Source organism: Procambarus clarkii, chromosome 16 (genome assembly GCF_040958095.1).
Source record: "Procambarus clarkii isolate CNS0578487 chromosome 16, FALCON_Pclarkii_2.0, whole genome shotgun sequence".
Classification (NCBI taxonomy): Eukaryota; Metazoa; Arthropoda; class Malacostraca; order Decapoda; family Cambaridae; genus Procambarus; species Procambarus clarkii.
The window spans coordinates 46,260,299-46,268,782 of NC_091165.1; the positions used below are offsets into that span (position 1 = coordinate 46,260,299).

At 45.3% G+C, this 8,484-nt stretch overlaps 2 long non-coding RNA genes across 2 annotated transcripts; both read right to left on the minus strand.

Moving 5' to 3' along the window:
- Positions 1-835: 835 nt before the first annotated feature.
- LOC123753276 (uncharacterized) lies at positions 836-2,018 on the minus strand. Its single transcript, XR_011228813.1, has 3 exons — positions 1,533-2,018; positions 1,289-1,415; positions 836-907 (listed from the first exon to the last, which is right to left on the minus strand). It is a non-coding gene; the product is annotated as an uncharacterized lncRNA (long non-coding RNA).
- A 332-nt stretch (positions 2,019-2,350) lies between these two features.
- On the minus strand, positions 2,351-3,478 carry LOC138365435 (uncharacterized). Its single transcript, XR_011228814.1, has 3 exons — positions 3,069-3,478; positions 2,799-2,927; positions 2,351-2,418 (listed from the first exon to the last, which is right to left on the minus strand). It is a non-coding gene; the product is annotated as an uncharacterized lncRNA (long non-coding RNA).
- Positions 3,479-8,484: the final 5,006 nt, after the last annotated feature.

Below are 8,484 nucleotides of genomic sequence, written 5' to 3' on the forward strand. Positions count from 1 at the left end.
GGGGCATCTGTAGTCACAGAAGGTACAACTTCATCACTTGGCACAACATCCTTAACTACACTAACCTCATCCAAATTCGCCATAATCGTATCTGCTAAGTCGAAGTCCGGTTCTTTCGTTGGAGGTTTTCCAGCCATCCCTCCGGTTGTAGATTTGGAAACATCACTCTGACACTTGGCAGCTTTAGATCAGGTGACAGCGCAGGTGGGATACACAACTGGAGAAATCTCCCTCGTCTCTGAGAACTTTTCTTGGATCACTTATCATAATGGGAAGATGCCTATTCATTGAGGTGCCTGCAATGTCATTACCTTGATTTATATCTACCCCCAGGTATGGGCAAGGTATCTCTCACATCTACAGTACATAGACCAGGAGTATAGGAGGATGAAATATATACTTGCACAAGAGGCACATGTTGCACAACCCCTGCTATACCCTGTATAAGCATAACTTCGTCCAGGTCAATCTTCTTGAGCTAGGACAACATACGAGAAGTTATCAAAGTTAGCAATGCACCAGTATCCCTGAAGAGCACTACAGGTACCCACTCATTTTCAACTCTTACCATTTTAGCATGTATCATAAAAGGGTCAAAACCAGCGAGCTATGTTGGCTTGCCCATAATCAAAAGTTTCCGAATGATGACCCTGCCTTCGTTTACTCACAATAGAGGCATTTGGACGTAATTCTGGGTGTAATCTAAAGCAATTACGGAGAACATGTCCTTTTTTATGACAAAATGTACATGGGTTTATACCAGTCGAACTTTTCGACTCTGTGGTGGCTCTATTTGGGTTAAGGGGGCATCTAGATGGAAATTGAAAGTTGTTGTAGGGCATTGAAAATTTATTATCCTGATACATGTGAAAGGTGCTGCAACTGGGCCAAGTTTCAGCATCGCAGCCTAAATAGAGAGGGAGAAAAAAAATAAAAAAGTTTTTTTAGACAATTTTTCACCAATGTTCAAATCATTTCACAGCCCACAATTGTGAATCGAAATAAGTTCTATGACACTTAGCTATGACCTTACTATATAATAAAGATTTGTGTGGTGGATTTTTATCCCAGATGTATTTAGTGCAATAATACAGATTTTGTAAATTTCCCAAAAATCCTATGCACTAATATGATATTTATAAATATTTATAAAATCAATAAATCTACGTAGAAAGAAAAGCCACCACAATGTTTTAGAGGCATAAACTTTACATATAATGTGCAAGTTTCATGTAAATTGAATAATAAATAAAGTCTGTGAAATCAATTACAATTGTAAAATATTTACCTGCACAAACGGAGGTCAAAGTTCAGCCACCTTTAGCTGAGGTTGATGTTGACCGATATCATTCAAAATTTGCACCCTTGTAGATAGGCATGGGTTCAGTAAGGTGTGCAAGTTCCATGCAGATCGCCTGATAAATAAAATAAAAAAAAAATAAAAAAAATAAAAAAAATAAAAATTGCCACCAGTTTTATATGTACAAATATATATGAAGTAATATCACAATATAACACTAAAACATACTAACCTAATATAATTGGTCAGAAATATGGGTCCTCAAGGTGGCACTGGAGTGGCACTAGTAGGCACCTGCGCCATAGCCGGGGTCAGCTCCCTCAGGGGCCTTTCTTGGTTTGGTTGTGGGTCTCGTTGGTTTCTGCATATCCTTGTCCTTTTTCTTCAAGTACCAGTCCCTGGAGTAGAAGGTGGAGAATGTGCGGTGGCAGAGGGTGGGATTGTGGTGGGGGGGGGGTAGCGGGCTGGTTCCTCACACTCGCGGCTGAGAGGCCTCCACGATCTTCACTCTCAAAGTGCGTAATCCATGGATTCTAGCCAGCTCGCACCTTCTACGGGCAGCTAGCATGCTTTTAGCTTTCAGAGTTTTCTTCATCTTCGTTTTGTACGTCATTTTGCAGTAAAAATAGCACAAATACTGATAATTCTGGGAGATATTGTGAGCGCGCGTCCACGATAGATCTGCTCGCTATCGGACACAGAGAGTGACTGACTTATGTTAGCAATCCCATCCCTCCCTCACTCTCGACTGTTGCCAATAAGTGAGTTTATATTTTTTTATGCATCACACGTTATTTTCAACGCTATTACGAAATATTAGACAGCTACAACGTAAGACGCAATACCCCACGGCGCACCCAGCCCGCGAGAACCGGAATGGGGAAACTTGCAGCAGGAATTTTGACTCTAATAACGTTATTTTTCAAGATAACATGAAACGGTTTTCACCACAGTGTTGCCAGAACGTTGTAGTATTTTTCATAATTTTTTGTAAATTTTCGAAATTTTTCGGATTTGAGAAGAGATGCCCCCTTAAAAGTTGTTCTAGTGCAATGAAAATTTATTGACGTGTTACACGTGAAGAGGGCTGCAAGTGGTCCAAGTTTCAGCATCGCAGCCTAAATAGAGAGGGAGAAAAAAAAAAAAAACTTTTTTTAACCATTTTTTTACATGTTTTAAAGTTGATATAACAAATACAAATATCAACTGATATTATTTCTATGATACTCAGCTATCACAATACTATATAATAAAGGTTGTCTAGTGGCATTATTATCCCAAACCTATTTAGTGCAATAATACAAATTTTCAAAGTTCACCCAAAAAATTATGCAACAAAATGATGTTTATAAATATATATAAAATCAATAAATGATCTTAGGGGAAATATATAACTTGAGTTTTTAGAGGCACAGACTCTACATATAATGTGCAAGTTCCATGTAAATTGAATAATAAATAAAAAAGTTATTCAACCATATAGTTGCAAATTAGTTACCTGTAAAAAATGAAGGTCAAAGTTCAGCCACCTTTGGCTGAGGTTGATGAACTACCAATTTCAATCAAAATTACCACCCTTGTAGATTGGCATTCCTTCAGTAAGGTGTGTAAGTTCCATGAAGATTGCCTGATAAAAAAAAAAAAAAAAAAATTATTAAAAAAAAAAAATTAAAAAAAAAAATAAAAAAAATAAAAAAAAAGACAGCAGCTTTATATTTACAATTATTTATGATATAGTATCAAGATATAAAACATAATACATACTAACCTAATATAATTGGTCTGAAATATGCAACATCAAGAGGGAGAACGTCTTGAGTTGCAGGTCTAAGATCTTGAGTGGCAGGTGCCGCAGGTGGTGTGGCAGGTGCCGCAGGTGGTGTGGCATGTGCAGCAGGAGGTGTGGCAGGTGCCACAGAGGTGTGGCAGGTGCCACAGGAGGTGTGGGTGCCTGGGTGTGAGGCGAGGTAGTGTGTTGTGGGGGCGGGAGGCTGCCCTCTCTCTTCACTCAAGGGAACTCTTGTTTTGCCTCAGTGTGGCTTTACGCTCCTTCTTTACTTGGCTAACGCGTAGAGCTCTTGCCTTTAGAGCTTTCTTCTTGTCCGATACTATATCCATTGTGCAGTATATGCAAGAAAATACGATCTGTGCGAGCGCGTCAGGCATGCGACCGCCGGCACAGACACTGAGAGGGTGACTAAGCCAGTAAATCGGATTATAGCCCCTCCCTCTCACAGAAGACAGTTGCCAGCGAGTGTGTTTATAATTTGTATATGCATAACAAGATATTCTCCACTCTATTGCGAAATACTAGACGCTTACAACGTATGACGCATCACCCTACGGCGCACCCGAGCCGCGAGGACCAGATTTCGGGCAATTGCGGCTGGAAAATTTGCTCTAATTACGTTATTTATTATCATAACATTAAACGGTTTGCACCACGGTGTTGCCAGAACGTTGTAGTATTTTTATAAATTTTTCGTGTTTGGCCGAATTTTTTCGGCCAAACAATTATAACGCCCTCTTAAGTTACTTGCATCACGGATCTCATCCCTTGAAAGCCACTACTGGCTTGGGGCCGGATACAACTTCCTCTAATAACATCAGAGTACGAACCTAGTTGCGACCCGAGAGGGCCGTAACATAATTGGCATCCCCAGCGGGATCCGTCCCCTTGTTAAGTATGTTTGACAGGGGTGGTGATGTGGCGTAATCCCTGTATATAATTCCCCCTGTGTGTGACGATTGGGACGTTATATGTCCTGTGCGGTGCTCGGAGTGACTAAGTGCGATATTGTGCAGTGCGGTGCTCGCTGTGATTAAGCGATCAAGTGCAATATTGTGTAGTGCGGTGCTCGGCGTGATTCAGTGCAATATTGTAGAGCGAAGTGTTCGCTGTGATTCAGTGCAATATTGCGTAGTGCGGTGCCCGAAGTAATTACGTGCAATATTGGCAAGTGCAGTGTTTGGTGCGATAAAGTGCAATATTGGCGTAGAACAGTGCTCGGTGCATTAAGTGCTAAAGTGAAAGCGGTGTGTTAAGTGCTAGTTAAGTGTTCCATCTGTGACAATGGCAGAAAAAGCTACCATCGATGATCTGGACGATGTTCAGGCTTTTCTGAACAGAGAAGACTGTCTTGCCAGATTAAAATATCTGAGCAAACCAGAACTAGTGCTAGTTAGTGCCTACTTGGAGATAAAGATCCGTGCCAGTGATTCCCGTGTGGAGATCTTATCCAAGGTTCACCGGTATTTGAAGGCCGAAGAAAAACAAGAAAGTGAGGCACTAGGTACCAAGGAAAGTGAAGAAGTTGCTTCCACTGAAAAGGAAGATAAAGGCAGTGACATTGACAGCGATGCAGGTGAGCTGAATATTAGCTTGCTGACAGTCAAAATGCGTGCCTTGGAAATAAATCGCGAGATAGAATGGAAGAAGTTAGAATTAGAACGAGAATTAAAAGATAAAGAATTGGAGATGAGGCGTTTAGAATTGGAAGAAAGGAAAGAAGAGCGAGAGAGAGAGAAAGAGAAGAACGAGACAGACAAGAACGACGAGACAGAGAGGAAAGAGAGAGACAACATGAGCTAGAAGTATTACGGTTAGGTGGTCGGAGGCCAACGACGGAAGCCAGCAGTTTCGATCCGGTAAGGAACATCAAAATGGTCCCCAAATTCAATGAGAAGGAAGTGTCAAAGTTCTTTGCAGCCTTCGAAAAAGTCGCTGCCTCTTTGGAGTGGCCAAGGGAGAATTGGGCCATCATGATACAGTCAGTCTTGACTGGGAAGGCCCAAGTCGCCTACTCCACGTTATCCCTTGACGACTCTGGCGATTATGACAAGGTGAAGAAGGTTGTGCTCATGGCATACGAATTGGTACCTGAGGCATACAGGCAGAAGTTTAGAAACCTGAAGAAGACCTCGGAGCACACTTTCACCGAATTCGCCACTATTAAGGAGCGACTTTTCCAGGAATGGTGTGCTTCTCGGAAGGTGGAGACCAAAGAAGACCTCGAGCAGCTTATACTGCAAGAGGACTTCAAGGATTGTTTGTCTGGAGACCTGAAGACGTACTTAGAGGAACAGCAAGTGGACACCTTGAGTGCGGCAGCCACCATGGCTGAAGAGTATATCCTGACGCATAGGCCTTCTGCTAAGTACGTCCCAAGGCATTACCAACGCCGGTTTGATAAACCTCAGGACGAAGAGGAGACCCCCGTCCCACGAAGCGCTAAGAAGGCGCCCCCAAGTAGCCCTCGAAGGACTAGTCCTAACAGTCCTAAACACCGGAGTCCGAGGAGGAATGTGGTGTGCTGGACTTGTGGGCAGAAAGGGCATGTAGCTGCTATGTGCCGAGGCAGAAGAGGTGGCAGCGCACGTAGGGAGGTGATGATGATGAGCTGTGTTACACCACCAGCAGGAAGCCAGTCGACGACGACACAGGAAGGATCAAGTTTGTTCGCCCCTCACACTTCAAGCGGGTATGTAACGAGTGTTCATACTGGTAGATCTGTAGTAGTGCTCAGAGATAGTGGAGCAGCCCAGTCCCTGATCGTGAGAAGCTCGTTACCCGAGGGAGTAAGTGTGGACGGGAGACAACAGGTTGTCCTGGTTGGGTTTCCTAGGACGCAGTACATCGCCCCCTTAGTGCCAGTACATCTCGACTCGCCTTACTTCAGTGGCACATGTGCGTTGGCAGTAGTCGATACCCTCCCTGTAGCTGGAATTGACGTGGTACTAGCCAACGACTTGGTGACAGATTGGAGCACCAATCATCCCAAGATTGCTGACGAGTCAGCCGGAATAACAAGGTCTGAGGTAACAGGCAGTGGTAATGTCCAGGTACAAACAGACCCGGATTTAAACATGTTTAATTAGTCCTCTCACCCGCAGATCGACAGCATTCTAGCAGAGTCTCCCAATTCTTCTCCCGACAAGGAACATGCGGTTAAGGTAGCAGAAGCAACTGAGCAAGAAGAGAGGTCTCGAGTGCATGCACCCACGAATACCCCAGAGTCTGGAGCGAAGGCGGATGAGTACTTGCGGTATGGCAAAGTACCACGTTCATTGAACCGGCCAGATATTCCCCAGACGTCAGAGGTATGTGAAGTATGTTCAAAGGTTCTAGAGCCCTCTTCGGTCCAAACCAGGCTAATGGATGTAGCCGACTATGGACATTACAAGCTCAGGAAGCTTATCCCTCAGTTTACCAAATGTTTCCTACCGGTATTTTGTTTTGTTCTCGTATGTGTTCTCTGTGTTCTCAGTAAGGATCAGTGGACGACCCGAAGGATGATGGCTCCCTTGAACATCGTGAAGAGATCCCAGGGATTAGAGACGCGCACTGTGAGTGTTGCAGTCGACGAAGGAGCCTGGAAGGTGATAGTAGATACAGGAGGTACGACAGATGATAAAATGAGTGACTGTTTCCGGCAGGTTGACACCCCCCGCGTGATTGCTGAGCCTCAATGCAGCGTTATACGTAACGTTGGTCGACCTGACGGTGGCAGAGCAAATGCCATCTTCGATGTACGAACAGCCCCGTTGGAACTAGGTGTGAGCCTAGTAGAGGAGTCCGCTGTAAGTACTGACTTGCCCACTGTCGCTGTCACTCTGAATTATCAGACCCCTGTATTCCAGGTTCCTGTCTCCCTGAAGGACCGTCGGACCGGTACCAGAAATACCGTCTGTGATCAGCCATCATCGGTGCCCCGACACAGGGAAGTGTCGAGTCGCCCCAGATCGTGTTGATATCGATCCTTACTCGAGAGAGGTGAAATGATGCCCCTGCTTGACATCGCAGTGGAGACGTGGAAGATTACGTCAGGCAGGACATTGCCTTACATCTGCAAGTTTCCTTTGTGCGAGAGTTCCCCAGTGGTACAGTTCTGTGGACAAGACAGCCTCATCACTCCAGTTCATAGTGTAAGTGAGTCCATTTGGAGTTGTGTCACCGTACTAATTTGGTTTGTAATTCTCTTTATAGAAATCCAAACCAAATTCTTTTTGGTGGGGAGGTGTTACGAACCCGGATCCAGCGTCCGAGCACGGAGCAGTGACGACCGCGCCATCTGTGGGTCAGCTCCCGAAACCCCCACCAAATGGACGACGACACCTGGTGAGGACAAGGTGTACTGGCCACAAGGGCCAGTTTCCAGTCCGGTTCAGCTCACTGCACCACCGCCGCTGACCTCTGGTGAGGTGGTGCTCAGACTACACGCCATCTATGGAGTGGATATGTCGGGCGTTTGTGCCTGAGCCCGTAAGTGAGGTGTTTTAGTGTGTCCCAGTTATTGATGACGTGTCTGCTTACAGAGTCGACCTGGGACTGCTGTGATGGAAGTTGAGTCAGTCTACCCAAGGCAGCCGTCCCCATACCTTGTGCTTTGCTGCAGCAGCTGTGAGTCGTCTCCCGGAAGAACACTGTGGTGTTACCCTGCCTGTGAAGCGGCAGTGAAGGATTGTTGTACCCGGGACCGACTACTGCAGACGATTATCCACTGGGGTATTGAGGACAGGAGAGTGATTTGTGGTATCACACGAGGCTCCTGACTAGGGCGCTACCCTAGTATCGCTCGTGGAGTGGCCTGACCAGCGTTGCTGATCCGGAACCTGCCAGCAGACCTGCTGGACTTGTGGTTGACGGCCTCCACGGCGGTGCCCCTAGTGGAACTGTGTTTTGGCTGACCTGTGGCCAGGGTAGACTCAGCTTCTAAAAGGATTCGTTGTGAGGCCACGAAAGCACCGAGGACTTGGCACCGAGAGTTTGGATCCAGAGTCTTCAGGAGAAGACAATTGTGTAAATAATTCCCTTGTGCAGTGTTAATACCCCTCCCCCTGTGTAATCTTATATTATTTATTGGTGATGGGAACAATTATAATCTTAAGTTCTTAACTTTATTTCCCTTCCCCTTTAAGTTACTTGCTTCACGGATCTCATCCCTTGAAAGCCACTACTGGCTTGGGGTCGGATACAACTTCCTCTAATAACATCAGAGTACGAACCTAGTTGCGACCCGAGAGGGCCGTAACACAGAGGCTTAAGAGAGGGATGCAGAGGCTCAAGAGAGGGATGTATAGGCTCAAGAGAGTGATGCAGAGGCTCAATAGAGGGATGCAGAGGCTCAAGAGAGTGATTCAGAGGCTTATTAGAGTGATGCAGAGGCTTAAGAGAGTGATGCAGA